Source organism: Bubalus kerabau, chromosome 16, assembly GCF_029407905.1.
Source record: "Bubalus kerabau isolate K-KA32 ecotype Philippines breed swamp buffalo chromosome 16, PCC_UOA_SB_1v2, whole genome shotgun sequence".
NCBI classification, from domain to species: Eukaryota; Metazoa; Chordata; class Mammalia; order Artiodactyla; family Bovidae; genus Bubalus; species Bubalus kerabau.
In genome coordinates, this window is record NC_073639.1 from 33185589 (window position 1) to 33201769 (window position 16181).

At 38.9% G+C, this 16181-nt stretch overlaps 1 protein-coding gene across 6 annotated transcripts in view; it reads right to left on the minus strand.

The window, feature by feature from the left end:
* Nucleotides 1-16181, minus strand: part of JADE1 (jade family PHD finger 1) — a 300977-nt gene that overhangs the window by 144003 nt on the left and 140793 nt on the right. The window contains exon 4 of one of the 6 annotated variants that reach the window (XR_008703422.1): nucleotides 1192-1370. The exons of the other annotated variants lie outside the window; for them this stretch is intronic. The gene's annotated coding sequence lies outside the window, so the exon portion shown is untranslated. Of the gene's footprint in view, nucleotides 1-1191; nucleotides 1371-16181 lie in introns of those variants that run through there. 6 annotated transcript variants of the gene reach the window in all.

The following is a 16181-nucleotide window of genomic DNA, read 5'->3' on the forward strand; positions in this document are numbered from 1 at the left end:
GGGAGAATTTCCTAATGCAAACAGTGAAATTATTTGTTGCTCTACAAGTTTATCTTCCTGAGCAAGAATTTCCTAGAACAAATAATAAGTCATGTTGCCACAAGTGGTCTTAGGTCTTGGTCCTGGTAGTCAAGCTTATATGGATATACAAGTGGGATCAGTTCTCATTGCCTAATATGGAATCTCACACAGGGCAGAATCTCAGCACTGAGTTAGGTATTGAATTAGGAATGAGAGATATGGGGTCAGTCAACAAAGGGATGTGCAAAATAATTTCAAGAAGACTTGAATAAAGTTACCTGTTTTCTCTAAAAGAAAAAGTTTGTTGCTCCTACTGCTGTTTAGTGGCTAAGTCATGTCTGACCTCTTTGTGACCCCATGGACTGTATGTAGCCCACCAGGCTCCTCTGTCCATGGAATTTTTCAGGCAAGAATACTGGAGTGGGATGCCATTTCCTTCTCCAGGGTATCTTACTAACCCAGGGATGAAATCCATGGGTCCTGCTTGGCAGGAGGATTCACTATCACGGAGCCACTTGGGAAGCCCCTAAGAAAAAGGTATGAAGGACTTCAAAGTTCAAATTTTGGCCCAATGGTCCAGATAGATCTGAACTTCAAGGCGTAGAGACCAGAAAGAAAAGATTCTGCTGAAGTTTATATGTAGACCTGACTAATCTGTTTGACTGATCTGAGAGGCCTGGATCTGATGGTGTGTTCCTTGAGGGCTGGACCTGCCCATTCAATTTTGTATCACTGACGTGGGACACCGAATCATTAAGTGTTCATACCTGACTATTGTAATGAATGAGGCTCTACTAAATGTTGTAGATTTGTCTCTGAAGAGGGAGCTAGATAGACCTGTAGATGTAGGTTTGCCTGGTTGGTAACAAGCCTGTCCATGTTTAAGAAGCTGAGCATTAACAACAATGAGAATTTCAGACTAAGAAAAAACTATGACGATGCTTAAAGGACACAGAAACAGACGAGATTGGAAAAAAAAAAAAAAAGCAGAGGAAGAAGAGACACCTGATAATTAAAAATAGCTTGAGTTTACACAGCACCTTTTAAAGTACAAAGTGTTTTCATTTATGCTATTTTATTTGATCTTCATAACATTCTTGCAAGTAAAGTAGAACAGGCATTATTATCACTATTTTATGGATGAGAAAGTTGCCGCTCAGAGATGGTTAGTGTCTTGGCCAAGGTCACAACACTGCAAAGCTGCAGATGGGGCTCTCAGGCCTAAATCTTCTGAAGCATTTTGCAACTGCTCAGAATTGGAAGCAGAACTAAAACTGTGAGAAGAGTGAGAGGAGTGTTTCTCTTTACCCCTCCATCCATAAGGACCATCGTTTGCCGAGTTGTAAGTTCTGTAAATAGATAAGCGTGTGTTGTGAACTGTAACTGAAGGGGAACTGTCGATGGGAGTTGGACCCCATATACTCTGCCTGGGTTCCCTTAATGTAGCCTCTGAACACCAGAAGTCTACTCTGCCATCATTTAAACACAGATTACTGTTTTTTTATGCCAAAGTCTCGCCTGGCCACGTGCTTCCACAGGCAGCAAAATTTCAGTATCCCTGTCTGGCTGGGCTTAAGTTTTTGGCAAGAATTTCCCCTTCTCTTGTGAACATCTTGGAAAGCTTTTTAACTGAGCACAAAGATGTTTATTTTGAGAGGCAAAAGGGACTAACTAAATAAATCCAAAAACAATCTTTACCTCTCCCACCAGATGAGTCTTGCTTTTCATGTGTCAGGTATTTCGCTACCCCACATCTAATCTAGGCAGCACCCCCAGGGACGCCACCTGGGATGACTCTGAAGATAGTGGCAATTGTCTCCGTGACTTCGAGCCCTGGAGAGGTATTAGGAATCTGGGGGTTGTGTGGAGCATTGAGGGAAGAAGAAAGGGAAAGAAGCGATGGGTCTGGGAGGGGAAGAGTGGTTGTGACCACAGGGGACTGGTTCCAGGACTACCCCCTGACTCACCCCACCCAGATACCAAAATCCAAGAATGCATTAGTCTCTCATACAAAATGGTACAAGACAGCTGGCCCTCCTTAGGTGGGTGAGGAACCCACGGATGTCAAGAGCCAACTGTGTTGTGAAGCTCGGCAACTAGCCACCATGCACCTGCCCCTCAACTGCCTGCTTACTTCCCAAGTAACTTGCGGAGCAGTTTTCACCCTGATTTTAGAAGGTGTCATGTCCAGACATAGAGCACACTTTGTTAGGCCCTAAGGATAGTGGCACATATCACATGGTCAATGATCATTGAGGGATGTTGATATACTATCATGTCACTTTAGAATTATACTTTACAGTAATTGGTCTAAGTTTCTCATTTGAGAGATAAGGAAACTAAGGCACAGAAAATTAAGTGATTTTTGCAAAGTCATACATGATTCAGCAGTAAATCTAGGTAACGTGATTTTTGTCCAACAGTGATTCTGAAAGTTAACTTTGCCTTTTTTTTTCTTTGAATAAAGGTTCTCTTCTTTCGACATTGGATTTCTCACTCTTTTACAATACTGTCAAACTTCTCTTCCAGTGTGAAGGGCCCTGACAAAGGAAAGGCTTTCTTAACTGAAGTTAGAGGTAAAAGGATCTTTTCTAAAAGTTGTGTTTAGAGGCTCAGACTTTAAACTTTCTCTTGAAGTATCCAGTAGAAATATGGTAGTAGGGGCAGGGATGCAATGAAAAAGGGAGAGAACTGAACTTCCTACAAGTGAGAAGGCAGATCCTTGAGGGCTTGGGGACAAGTAGAGGACACTGTCTAAATTAAGATGAAACCTTAATTTACTCGTAGTGGAAACTGGCAAAAATTCACAACTAGGTCCTTGAAGCTCTTTTTGAGCCATTAATTAGTATAGGAGAGAATCACACCACTAACACCAACAGATGGTGTAAAGTTATAAATTGGTTTGGTTTGGGGAGGCAGAAGCTTAATTTGACAGATCAATACTCTTTATCTCCTAGAACAAACTCAAGTGTAGGGACCAAGTGGGAGAGGAAGTCTCCAGGATCCCCTAATACTCACAAGCTCTTAAACTCTTAGTATTCAGTTTCCAGGGCTTCCTAGGTGGAGCTAGGGTTAAAGAACCTACCTGCCAATGCAGGTAGATGTTAAGAGACATCAGTTCAATCCCTGAGTCAGGAAGATCCCCTGGAGGAGGGCATGGCAACCCACTCCAGTATTCTTGCCTGGAGAATCCCAAGGACAGAGTAGCCTGGTGGGCTACAGTCCATGGGCTGCAAAGAGTCGGACACGACTGAAGCAACTTAGCACACATGTACGCATTCAGTTTCCACACTGTGTGCTTCTCTCCTACAATTCTACACCAAACACCATAGTGCTTTTGCCAGCATGTCCCATGATTTACAAGTAGACGTCCAGTTTTCTGCCAATGCTAGGTGATCTTGATGGCTTTTTCGTTTCTGTAAGTTCATTTCATTCTTCCTTTTATGGTCCCAAAGACTCCAAATCCCCCCTCTCTCCCAGCACCATAATCACAGGGCACGTCTCTTCTTTCTCTTAAGAAAGCAATAGCCACTGAATTTTATGTTTCCCCTTGCCCCTGAGGGAAGGAAGCAATACCAGTTTGAAAAGGTCCTTGTTAATATTGCTGCTCTAGGCAAAGTATTATTTTTCTTTTTAGCTAGACTCGCCTTACTTCCTGGGATTTGTTTTCTGAAGTTAACTCATGATTTCAGCTCAGGTGCAAAGAAATTCTAACAAGCCAGAATCAAACCAAGAGGCAAAAGATAAAGGTTAGGGGACTTCCCTGGTCGTCCAGGGGCTAAGACTGTGCTCCCAGTGCACAGGGCCTGGATTCAATCTCTGGTCAGGGAACTAGATCCCACGTGCCACAACTAAAAGTTCACACGACACAACTAAAGAGCCCATGTGCTGTAACTAAGACCCAGTGCAGCCAAATATTAAAAAAAAAAAAAATATATATATATATATATAGAGAGAGAGAGAGAGAGAGAGAAAGGTTACGGTGGCTCAGACGGTAAAGCGTCTGCCTGCAATGCGTCTGCCTGCAATGCGGGAGACCCTCCAGTACTCTTGCCTGGAAAATTCCATGGATGGAGGAGCCTGGTGGGCTACAGTCCATGGGGTCGCAAAGAGTCGGACATGACTGAGTGACTTCACTTTCACTTTCAAACTACGGCCCAGTGCAGCCAAATAAATAAATATATATATATATGATAAAGGTTACCTATCTTTCTAACAGCTACAGTTGCAGACCTTCCAAAAGGAGAAGCAGTAGCAAAGGAAGTCAAGGCTCCAAGTTTAACTGCCGTATCAATGAAGATAAGAAGCAACCAAAGTCATTAGCTTCAAGAGGGAGGGGATATATGTACACATACAGCTGATTCATTCCTTGTACAGCAGAAACTAACGTGGCATTGTAAAGCAAGTATATTCCAATAAAAATCAATAAAATATGGAGTATATCTAAAAATTTTTAGAAAAAGACTTTTAACAGAAGAACAAGAGCTGAGCTAATTGTAACAGGAATTCTGAATGTCATCACCTCCCCTCCTCCCCCCCTCCCCGCCAAAAAAAACCCCCAAAGTTATTAGAGTGTTGATCTTTGATTCTTCTCCCAGATGGCATTCTCAAAATCTTGAGGGTTCTTTTCTTTTCCAGTTAGTTAAATTGTCATGGACTAAATGTTTATATCCTCCCCCAAAATTCATATGTTGAAATCCTAACTTCCAAGGTGACAGTATTTGGAGGTGGAGCCTTTGAGAGGTGATTAGGTCATGAGGGTGCCACCTACTTGAATGAGATTATTGTCCTTATAAAAGAGATATCTCACCCTTTTCACCTTTTGAGGTCACAATAAAAGGACAGCTGTCTAGGATGCCTAGCCTCTCAGAGCAAACAGAAGCTGCCAACCCTTTGATCTTACATTCCCCAGCCTCCAGAACTATGAGAAATTAATGGTTGTTTATAAGCTACTCAACCTATGCTATTTTGTTATAGCAGTTAAAATGGACGAAGACATAAATGTAGAAATGTTTCTTGTTTGGCTGTAATGATGTTTTAGTTTTCCTGGTGGGGACATTCTTCCTGACTCCTAATAAGTATTGTGGTGGTTCAGTGGCTCCATAATGGACAGTCTCTATCATACGTAAATGCTGTCCATGGGGTCGCAAGAGTCAGACACAACTTAGCAACTAAACCACCACAATAAGTATCAAATTATTGGAATTCCATCACTTACATATTATACTCCTAGGAACTCGTTAGAGCTTTTCCATTTCTCTGACATTGAAGCTTGAATTTAAGAAACTGCCTTTTCAATGGAAATTCAAGCAAAATAATTCAGATGATGAAACTGCTGTGGTTTGGTCTTTTAGGGTTTTTCCCCTCTTTGGATTACAAAGTTCACACTTTACTCATGTATGACTGCACAACTCTGAGACATCTCAGAGCAAACTGGCAAGCTATTGTTGACCAAAGAAGTGACATATCAGTTCCCAGCAACTGGAATTTGGTTTTGTGAAGCTGTTTGGTTTTGGTCACTTAGTTTTGTGAAGCTGTTCAATGAGCTGAGAATTTTATTTGGTGCACAAAATGCAAAACGTGTTTTAAGTTAAAGTGTGTTTTTTTAAAACATGTTCACAAAATCGTTATCATGCCTACCATCAAAAGGTTGAACCTAATTCCCCTCCCTTTGAATGTGGGCAAGACTTAGTGAAGAGCTTCTGATGAATAGAATGTGGTAGAAGTGATGCTAACTGATGCTATGTCCAATGCTAGCTCATTAAGAGCAATTGCTTCTGCCTGGTTCTCACTCTCTTGGGTCACTTGCTTGAGGGGAAGAAAGCTGCCATGTCCTGTGAACACTGGAGAATCCCTAGGAAAAGTTTATGAGGAGAAGCCCTCCACCTCAAAAGCAAGTCACATGTATGAGCAATCTTAAAAGGGGATCCTCCAGCCCCATCAAGCCTTCAGACAATTGCAGTTTCAGCTAATGTCTTGACTCTAGGCTCTTGAGAGACCCCAAGCCAGAATCACCCACCTAAGCTGCTCCAGAATTCCTGACCCATAGAAACTGCCAGAGATCATAGATGTTTGTTGTTGTTTTAAGCTTCTAAGTTTGGGGGAAATTTGTTATGCAATAATATATAACTAATATAGGAAGCAATTACCAGAAGATACTGTTCTATTTTTGAAACCCTTGAAATGAAAATAACAATTACTGTACAATCAGAGAATTCTTTTTTTCCAGCTATTTACATTTAACTCTCATTCATTTGGATCACAGAAATCCCACCCAAAATGCTCCTACTTTTCTTTCCATCTGTTAACATTTGAAAGGTTGATGGGAATTATTTGCAAGTGAATGCATGGATGTGAATGGAGCAGAAATGCCAAAAAAAAAAGGTTTAAAAAACTAAAAGTTAGATACAATTCCCCTGCTGCTGCTGCTGCTGCTAAGTCACTTCATTCGTGTCCAACTCTGTGTGACCCCATAGGCGGCAGCCCACCAGGCTCCCCCATCCCTGGGATTCTCCAGGCAAGAACACTGGAGTGGGTTGCCATTTCCTTCTCCAATGCATGAAAGTGAAAAGTGAAAGTGAAGTCGCTCAGTCGTGTCCTACTCTTAGCTACCCCATGGACTGCAGCCTACCAGGCTCCTCCGTCCATGGGATTTTCCAGGCCTATTACTCATTAAATATTTTACTTTTGAAATCTCCTTTAAAATCCTGTTTCATCTTGGAGAAAATGCTCCAGTTTGGATTAGTGTAAGCTCTAAAGTACTAGTTTACTTTAGGGCCTCATTATATCTTGAATGAATTACTGATAAATCCTTATCTTTTGCCCTCTGGTAAGATTCTCTTCTAAGGTACAGACACGACTATATCACCTTTTCACTTAAAAACTTCCAAGATTATTCATTATATTCTGGATTGAGGTCAGTCATCAGCTCCCCTACCCCATGTGTGGAAATACACAGGGGCCAAAACAAGACAATGTCTGGGAGAACCAGGAGGCATATTCAAGTATGACATATCCTCTTCCTCAATGTTATATAATTCCTCATAAGGGCTTCCATGTCCTAAGGGATTAACGTCCACTGGCAACCTGGGGATTCTAATACCTGTTTTCCTTGGTGATTAGGTTTACTAGAGTCTTTCAGATTTGTGGCTATTTTTTATGTAACACAAGACTGCATATCCTCTCCTATCCCTCTGCCAATCCTCATTATGGACTTGAGGTCCTACCCTAGTTAGGACCTCTCTTGTTTTTTCAAGAAGAGAATTTCAAAAGGAAAAGCAAATTATTCTCTAGTCATGTTGGCTGTTCATGTAATCTGCCTGAAATGGGGAATGGGAATTGGTGACAAGCATCTTTCTGTTAACACAGAGGAAGAAAAAAATCTTTTTTCTTGGCTGGGACTTGGTAACAATAGACAGATTAATAAGAAAAAAGCACACAAATGTATTTAATGTAAGTTTTACATGAGGGAGGAGCCTTCATAAGGAAATGGAGACCTGAAGAACAGGTTAAACTTGAAGTTTTTTTTGGCCTCACAGCGCAGCATGTGGGAACTCAGTTCCCCAACCAGAGGTTGAACCCACATTCCCTGCATTGGAAACTTAGAATTTTAACCACTGGACCACCAGGGAAGTCCCTTAAACCTGAATATTTTTATATTAGGTTTGAGCGATAAGTAGTGGAAAAATGAGATAGGACAAAGGATGTAAGTCGTGAGTGGTAAACTGGGAGACACTTAGCTAAGCCTGTTTGCTTAGCTTCCTCCCAGTGTCCCTCCATCTTGGAGATAGGATGATATGGAGATTAGGAGATAAGGATGCTCTTTTTCTCTGGGTATGGAGAGGGCACCTCTCACATGAGGGTCTTATGACCTGCTTCAAGGATGTCAGAGACTCCCAACACCTGCTATTTCTCAAATTCCTTCAAGCTTAAAATATTCAATATGCCAAGGGGCCCTTCTTTGGGATACCATGTCCCAAAAGCTCATCACCATTAAACCATGGAATTTGTAAGCTGGGAGTCATGCTGCAATCATGTAGGGCAATAGCCAGTCATTTCCCAGCATTTCTTTAACTGGGTGTGATCTGTGGTAATCTGCATTTGTGATTGATAGTAACTAAATTTTTACTTTAAATCCCAAACCCAGTCTTTGATATTCTGCTCTGCATTTCTGCCTTGCCAGTGGCTCCACGTGAGACTCTGCTAGTAGCAGGTGCTGAGGGAAGACTACAAGGCTGCTTTCTCTTTGCTTCCAGTTGGCTTCCAGTCATCTTGGGGTCCTATCCAGCAACACTTCTTCATCCCCAGAGCAAGCGGTTCCTTCCCAGGGCAGCAGCTGAATCCACTTTGTAGTTTTCCAATAGCTGTAAAACCGGTTCTATCCCCACCCAGAATACTGAGGACCCTTTCCTTAGATGTCTGAGTTTCATCTTCTTAAGATCCTCTTTTAAGATTTGAAGTTTTAATAATTGCAACCTCTTACTTTTCTTCTCCTAAGCCCAAGAGTGTGTGGTAGCCATGAGAATGCACCTCACAGAACTTCAGCCGTATGAAGTACAATTAGGATTAAGAGACCTCATAAATAAAACTGTCAGGTGGATGCCAATTAAATATGAATGACAAATAACTTTTTAATATAAGTATCTCACATGCAATACTTGGGATATACTTATACTAAAATTTTATTCATCATTTATCTGAAATTCAAATGTAACTGGATGTCCTATATTTTATCTGACAGACCTAATTTTAATTGACCGTACTAACTGAGCCTACCAGAACAATGGGGCATCTGATTCCTGGGAGACTGGGACTCCTCTGACCAGCCTCTTTGGCCCAATAACTTTTCTATGGCTTGGCAAAACGTCCTCTGATTTTATGGCCATTTCTTTCTCACTCAGGTTATACCTGCATCTCAGCCTTCCCTGCTCCCTCTGGGTTTCCTCTACACAGGCATTTCCCCTAATAAACTCTTTGCAGGTTCAATCCTGTCTTAGTATCTACCCTGAGGTAGGCGAACATAGGGTAATAACAGCTTCACACAGTTACTACTCTGTAATGTTTTAGAATTCCTCTTTACCCTTTCAATTACCTACTAAACAACTTACTACCTTGCTAACACTGCTTTACATTAAATCTTCTCTCTTCAAATAATTGATGCGGTTTCTGTCTCTTGACTAGACCCTGACTGAGTACCCCTGAGCTTAGTGAGAACTCTAAATTGCTCCAGGAAGTTTAACAGGCTAAGCCACTCCATTAAAGGGACGTGAGATGTTTATTTTCCTTCACTTTCCCTTGTTATTTAACACAGAGTTGGCAAAGCAGGTTGAGCGAGGTGACGGCCTGATGTCAATGTGGCATCAGACATGTGTTATGTTGTGTTTTGGACACACTGAAAACTAAAAAGCTTCTGCAGGAAGGTAATCATGAAAATAAGCAATCCTGAAGCCATTCCTAAGGAGGTGCATACTTGTTTAATCTGAAGAAGACAGACAGCAGGAGAATGGGGTAACTGTTCTCAAGAATCTGAAGGTCAGATGGAAGCTGGATTAAACTTACTTGGCATGGCTCCAGATGTTAGAACTGGAACTAATCAGCAGTGCGAGAATGAGATGAGGGCTCATAATCTGGTAGCAATGCAAGCCTGCATTTCTTTAATATCTGTTAAACATGCATCTGGCAAAAGCGGGAGAAACTTTTTTTTCTGCCAATAAAATGTATAGTTCTTTATGCTCAAAACAAAGGATTTATTAATGTGGTAACATAACAGTATGCTTTTAACTTAAAACATTTTTTTTCCAGCTTTTATGTCACTCACAACTGGATAGCCTAAGTCACTTAGGCTCTCTTAAGAAAAGAGGTGATTTACATGTGTGTCATTAAATATCCTGTCCAAATACATTTGAGATTCTTTATCTGACTTTCATGTTGGTGCACATTTCCTTCTTTTATCCAATATGTACTATATTATAATCTTAGGCTATTTTATTATCTCAGTGGGAAAATTATGGCCTAATAAAGTGCTTATAATTTGTAATAATAAACCAACCATTCCTAGTAAATATCATGGCATTATTGGGTTTTGGAATTTTAGGTGATCAAACTGTTAGATGCCAGTGAGTAAGTTCTGGAGTTGGGGGACCAGCCCTTATCTGCCTTACGCTAAACATGCATTTGCCTCTCAAAAATACTCAAGAGAGATCACTTAGTGTAGATGAGGAATATACATTTTTCAATTTCCCCTTGAAAGCACTGTCTAATTCTAGCAGAACCAGTTTACAGGACCTCAGTTATGTGAGGAGTGATGTGTGTTAACTGTCAACATTTTACAACTGAGCTTAGGGATACTTTCAGTTCAGTTACTCAGTCATGTCCGACTCTGTTACCCCATGAACCACAGCACGCCAGGCCTCCCTGTCCATCAGCAACTCCTGGAGTTCACCCAAACCCATGTCCATTGATACTTTAGCACTTCTTTTAAAATTAATACTCAGTAGCCGCCTGGTTTTTCTACCCCTTAATTCAAATATTCAGTGAGTAAAAATTACAGGGGAGCATATTTCCACCGGTACAAGCAAGACTTCTCTAAGAACTAGAGTTTCTAACAAAAATTTTGCTACCTGGCAATACGCAGAGCTGCTCAACATTGACCATCACTTATCATGGACATAACAGAAAAGAACCCTGCACTGGGAAGGAAGACAAACTAGAATAATAGAAATAACTTCATATAAATAAATGTAAACTGTCTTGTTACACTTTATCAGGTTGTAGGAGACTGACAAAATAATGACTCATAAAATATGTTAAGACATATTCTATGATACTTGAAGATAAAGCAAAAGAGTAGGCTATATGTTCTTTTAATGTCATACTGGGAGATTGTTTAAGAGGGCAGTTAAGGATGTTTCCATTTTCTAGGAGTGACCTCATTTGGCCTTGTTATTTATTTATCAATTAGAGCCTAAAAACTATGAAAGTAATATCACCTTAGAGGTTTTTACCTGATAGAGATGCAAATGATTTCTCTTTGGTGGAAAAGAGAACTTCAAAAGTTATGATTTATTGGCCAATAAGGTATTAAACATATTTTTTTCTAACTTAAAAAACTTACTGCAATGTGCACTTCTTGATGGACTATGTATTTCTTAGCTTCTCAAATAGTTTTAAAACTAGCTTTATTATTAATATCTTATGTTTCCTTTACTAATGAGTTGAATAAATTTTTTGACCTGTGTTTATTTTATATTTCTAAGAGACCATGCTTTAAACTTTTGAAAATGTTATTTGACAAGGAGTTAAAAATTAAAGTGACAGGCCAAATTATTTAGAAAATATTAACTCCAGAATTCAGAATACACTATTCCTTGAACTAATCAGCTGACGCCTGTGGCATCTGATTAGATTCTGGATATCTCCTGGACCTCAAGGAGATCAAACTTGTTAAACCTAATAGAAATTAACCCTGAATATTCATCAAAGGACTGATGCGGAAGCTCCAATACTTTGGACACCTGATTCAAAGAGCTACCTCATTGGAAAAGACGCTGATACTGGGAAAGGTTGAGGGCAAGAGGAGAAGGGGGCAACAGAGGATGAGACAGTTGGATGGCATGACCAACTCAATGGGCATTGGTTTGAGCAAGCTCCTGGAGATAGTGAAGGACAGGGAAGCCTAGCATGCTAGCATGTCCATGGGTCGCAAAGAGTTGGACATAACTTAGCAACCGAAGAACAACAAAACCTCACTTTCAGAGTGACATTGTTTATACAAGAAGAGGGCAGCTAAGATGATGAGAGGTCTTACAGACACATTAGTTAAAGTATTAACATTACTATAGTACAAAGACTTAAGAGGGATATGTTGTGACAGTTTTTAAGTTTCATCTCTGATTGCATCAAATGTGATAAATCACAGTACTATATGAATTGAGGAAAGTCATTAACCTTTCTAGGTCTCAGTTTCCTATTTGTAAAGTTGGACTAGCACTAAAATCCTAAGGTAACTGTAATCATTACTGAAAGTTTACTGAACAAAAGATTAGATTTATTCTGTGCATTTCCCAAGAGCATAACTAAGCCCTCTGGTTAGAAGTTACAGGAAAATAGAATTTTTGGCTAAGTACAAATAAAAACTTTTCTAACTATGAAAATTGTTCACAAATAAAACAAGTTATCTTCTGACATGGGCTTCCCTGGTGGCTCAGTGGTAAAGAATCTGCCTGCCAATGCAGGAGATGAGTGTTCAATCCCTGGGTCAGGAAGATCCCCTGGAGAAGGAAATGGCAACCCACACCAGTATTCTTGCCTGGAGAATTCCATGGACAGAAGAGCCTGGCGGGCTATGGTCCATGGGGTCACAAAGAGTTGGACACAACTGAGCAACTAAAACAACAAATCTTGTGAAATACTGTGTACTAGGGCCATTTCGGGAGATCTGTTGAGATACTCCTGTGGACTTTACTTGCTAGTGTAAGTAAACTGCATGGCCCAAGAAGTGATTAAACTCAGGCATATTTTTTCTTGTCTCAGATTGAATGCCAAATAACTGTATTTCTAAAGATTTTCTTTCTTTTTCCTGATTTTGTGCTTTAGTTTCTGTTCTTAGACAAGTTTGCTCATCTGTCTGTTTTGATTAACTTACGGTCAAGCAGTTTGTCCCACAGCAGATTACACTGGTTTGTGGGAACTAAATATACGAATCCCTTCCCAATTCTGCATTCATGATGTTGTGTTGGTAACACAATCAAAAAGAGCAATTATAGGAAAATTTACACCATAGAAATAAGCACACATTACGGCTTGTTTTGGGGGAGAGCTGGTATATATGAACCTATGCATGTCTTTCCACAGCTAGGTCCAGGCTCTAAGCCCATGTCTTGTCTCTAACCATTAGACAGGTCTCAACTGCATAATCTAGAGCATCCCTACAAAACTTACAAGCTGGGCCAAGTCTTTTTCTAGAATTAAGGCTTCTAGGCAGGTCTCAACTCAAAAGTTAAGACTTGACCCCATGGGTGTATATGCACATGGTTGATTATAATGGGAAATTTGGTTTTACCATTGATGATCTCTGTCAGGTGGATAATGGGCATCTATTTTCCATCAGGTGAGAGTTTAAAGCTAATCCAACTTGTTAATCTTTTTCTTTGACTATTTATATACTGTGAGCTCGAATCAATTAAGAACCAATTTTGTGCCCACTAGAAAGGAAAACAGCCCATTGAGAACTAGAGTGGTGAGGTTTTGTTTTCAAGTTTACTGGTAACTGAAGCTGAAGTTAAACTGTAACTGAAGTTATAAAGCTGAAGTCAGGTCGTTACAGCTGAGAAAAGCTTTTCTCTCTCATCATGTGTGTGAAACACTTTCTTACCTCTGGAGGGTATTAATAGGGTGTTTTAAATCAAAAGAACTCTGCTCTGATTGACTTATAGGGTAAGTCTATTATTTATACTTACAGTACGAATACATAAATCTAGTATCTCCAGAACTTCTAGAAAATAAATACAACAGAATACTCCATAAATGTTCTAGCCTTTCAGCGAAAATAATCTTTTAGAAAGTGCTAAGAAGTATTCTATATGATAATTTAAATATATATGCATAACTTATAATTCATAATAATTTAAAGTCACACAATTAAGGTGACTGGATAAATCACACTAGCTTATAATTGTGTTTTAATAAAAAAATGTATCTTTTCCCCTCATATTAGTGTAATCAGAATATATTTGTACATTTTTTTTTTAGAAGATCTAAGTTTGTTTTCTGAGCATCCTCAACTTTTTCTACTGATTATTGATGAAATAAGTTAGTATTACTATTTAATAATGTTGAAGATTATGAAAAATGTAAAATTATGTGTCTAACCAAATTGAATTAAAATTGTGACAATCTTTTTGGTATCAACAATTATTATGTTCTATAGTACATTAACTAAAATGTAACTTTTAATATTCTTTAAAATATTGGACTATTACATCAACTTAGTGAATAATCTCTGGATACCTAGATAATCTCTAAGACTGCTCAAACAATGAGTACTCAACATAGTTTAAATGAATATATATATATATCATTGTTTAATACCAGGCTATAGAGTAGCATACATTTATGTCATGTTAATGAACAAATTCATTTGAGCTTGTTTATAAGTACTCAATTCTCAATCACCCATCTCTCAGGTTTCTCTGTGAAATGGAGGTTAGTTTGTTTAAAAGTTATAGTTAATAATGAGTAGTGTGTGTGTGCTGTGTGCTCAGTCACTAAGTTGCGTCTGACTCTTTGTGACCTCATGGACTGCAGCCCACCAGGCTTCTATGTCCATGGAATTTTCTAGAAAGGAGTACTGGAGTGGGTTGCCACTCCCTTCTCCAAGGGATCTTCTCGACCTAGGGACTGAACACGTCTCCTGCATCTCCTGCATTGGCAAGTGGATTCTTTACCACTGAGCCACCTGGGAAGCCCTACTATAGGTCGTAAGATCATACTAAGGACAATGGTGACAATATAGTGTAAACTATAATGAAGACAAGAAAAACATTTGTAAAGAAATTTGTTTGGTTTTTCAATGAAAAAGTGAGTAGCTTTGTTCTAAATGAAAATACCTGTTCCAGAACATGAAACATGATAGGGAAAGACAACACTTGAATGGAGACAGAAAATTGTAGGAGGTTTACTGAAAGTAAAGCATATTTGTCATTTTTTTTTCCTAAAAAGAAGCAATGAAATATGTTCAAATTTTGGCAGAGATATCTTTGTTTTGATGGGTTTATTCAAAAGATAATTTTTTGAAAAGGAACTTGGAATTCTTTATTGCCAAATATTGAATTAATGCAAAAATAGACTGGCTTTCTCTCTATTAAAATGTTAAATTTGTATTAGAGCGCTTAACAAGGGGTAACAAACAGGTACTATTTACACCTTTTGTGTAATCCATTCAGATAGCGGAGATTTATATTACATGAGAATAAGCTTCTTTATGTTGATTATATCATATCTGTGATTACTTTAAGAACAAAGAAGAAAGTCTCTTCACATATGAAAGAGCCAATATTGCTTAAATTTGTTTGACCTACTTCTCTATTTTAAATACTGTTTTAATGATTAGGTAAATTTTTTTCTCAAGCATCCATGATCCTATTTTTATGGACCAAGTCTACTCTATTAAATCTGTTGCTTTTGCCTTCCCAAAATTGGACCCCAAGTTCAGAAAAAATAAAATGATCAGAAAACTATCTTGGAGATACTCAACCTCTAGAAAATCCAAAGATTTGTTCTCTTACTTTATAAAAAAAAGAATATTAGACATAATTAGATTTGTTGGGCAGCATAGTACATTCTTAAAATAAATTCAATACTATTGTTAAGAGTAGCATAGGAAGAGTCGTCCAATTAGAAGAGATGCTCAGCGTTCACCAAGTTAAGTTTATAGAGGTAAAATGTTTTTATAAATAGTTCAGAAATAGTACAATTTACAGAGAGGTCTTAAGACTGCCACTGCCCTTGATGGCCATAATATGTTCTTATCCTCAGGGGAAACATTGATCAGACCCTTATGCAACATGCACACATTAGACAATTTTGTTCTCCATTCTGATATTGCTGGTTACTGTAATAAATTAACCACGGCCATTCAGTCTTAGAGATCATTTCTTCTTTTCTCTCATACTTGCCTGAAGGCTCTGCTCTAAGTTACAAATCAGAGATCAGGTTGGATCTTTAACAAAAAAACTTAGAGCCTCAAGAAAACAACTGTCCTGTGCTTTCTAATTATCAATACTTCAAAGAATAGACTCAGAATACAGGCTTCTGAACTGACAGCCCTTGGACAACTTTCAGACTGTACCAAGACTCTGAGTCAGGATTTCCAGGACTTACTTTTTGGTCCTGAAGCTGATAACTTTGTGAACTCAGATTGCTAACCCAAAACCCAGTAGAATAAGAACAGGATCAAAGGAGCTGATGAAAGGGATGTAATAATTGTGGTTATTTGTTTGGAATGTTGGGATTTTGAATATTTTCTTATGGGTATATTATTAATTTTTTAGATGGCATGTATGTTTTTTAAGGGATTCTTTTCCCTTAGAGGTACATGCTGAAACATTTTCATATGAAATGATATCATTTCAGATTGGCTTCAAATAATCTGGGAAATAAAG